Source organism: Empidonax traillii, unplaced genomic scaffold (assembly GCF_003031625.1).
Source record: "Empidonax traillii isolate 1590-97213 ecotype Southwest subspecies unplaced genomic scaffold, ASM303162v1 scaffold1805:size59584, whole genome shotgun sequence".
Lineage (NCBI taxonomy): Eukaryota > Metazoa > Chordata > Aves > Passeriformes > Tyrannidae > Empidonax > Empidonax traillii.
Genome location: NW_020956998.1, coordinates 11,812 through 13,228, shown reverse-complemented (window position 1 = coordinate 13,228; position 1,417 = coordinate 11,812). Strand labels below are relative to the sequence as shown.

The following is a 1,417-nucleotide window of genomic DNA, read 5'->3' as shown; positions in this document are numbered from 1 at the left end:
AGTTAGAGGCGGAGATGGAGGCGTGGTCTCTATTTTGAGGAATATTATGGTGGGAGGTCCTGTTTGCCTTCATCCTGGGGGCTGTTTTTTACTCCTCATCCTCGCCTGACCTCGGGGACCTTTCGTTCTTTCTATTGTTTTCATGTTCTGATCACTCAGCCTTCAAGAAAGTCTTGGCTTGGGGCCTATTTCACCTATTGAGATGTCACCTTGCCTCCTCTGGATGAGATTTATTACCTCTGGGCTCTTTGTACAATGTACCTGTGGCTTATGTTTACAGAATTTGTACAGAACAAGATCTCCTTAGAGCAAGGTAGAGAAATGGGGGGGGGAGAACAGTGGGCCCCTGCAGCAAGATGCTTCAGTTAACCCTTCTTCCTTCATTCCCCCCTATTCTTTGAACTTACGAACTCTTTCGTCAAGTTCCAATGAAGTATGGGTGTGGTAATTTATATTACAGTCGCATATTCAAAAGGATAGTAAAAAAAATACATAACTATTCCTAATACAATGATTAATGATTTTGGGGGTTTAATCCAGTCCTGTTGTGTGTATGATTTGTTGTACTTATCAAGAGTCCAAGGAATAATGTTGGAGTCTGCCAGTCCATGGTAGTGGGTTCTTTCAGGAGTTCTTTTGGGGGTTCTCTGGAGTTTTCTTGACTCGGGAGTAGTGGATCCAAGCAGGTAGTTCCTTAATCCAGATCGCCGTAAAGGTGGTCAGTAGCATCTGGGGTGGTCCTTCCGACTTTTCCTGCAGAGGTTTTCCTAAAAGATTCTGAACATATACTAATCACTGGGATGAAAAGGATGCAATTTACAGTCAGGTTGTTTGTGTATTACCACTATGACATTTTTATAAAATGTTTTCCCACTGCTATTACATCATTTAGCAGGATTTTGGTTACTTCTTTCTCTTTATTTGTCCTGCATGGGAATGCTTCAGGCCACCCAGAAAATGTGTCTGTCAAAACAGGGAGGTGTCTATACCCCCCTTTAAAGAAATTAATTTGCCACACTTCTGTGGGGAATTTTTCCCTGTTAATTGCCTCTTTTTATATTCTAGTCCCTGTGTTAGGGTTATTCTTTTGGAAGCACTAATTGTCCTGTCTCTAACTGACCCCACCCGTTATTTAGTATCTTACCTTTGTTTCTCTGTATTTACCTGTGATCTGAGTCTTGGTACTCTGGCTGAAAATTAATATCTAATTCCTCTGTAACTAAGGTTGATATAATTACCTCATCAGTTCTTGCAGCAGCTAATTTAGCTTCTGCGTCAGCTCTCTGGTTACCTGTTTCTGGAACGGTGTTACCTTTCAGGTGTCCCTTGCAATGCATTATGGCCACTTGTTTTGGGAGTTGGACGGCTTCCAACAACTGTAGGATTTCCTCAGCATGTTTTGCAGGTTTTTCTTAGG

General features: G+C 41.9%; 1 long non-coding RNA gene across 1 annotated transcript in view; it reads left to right on the top strand.

The window, feature by feature from the left end:
* Nucleotides 1-1,417, top strand: part of LOC114071048 — a 17,877-nt gene that overhangs the window by 14,983 nt on the left and 1,477 nt on the right. The gene's annotated exons all lie outside the window — the stretch shown is intronic.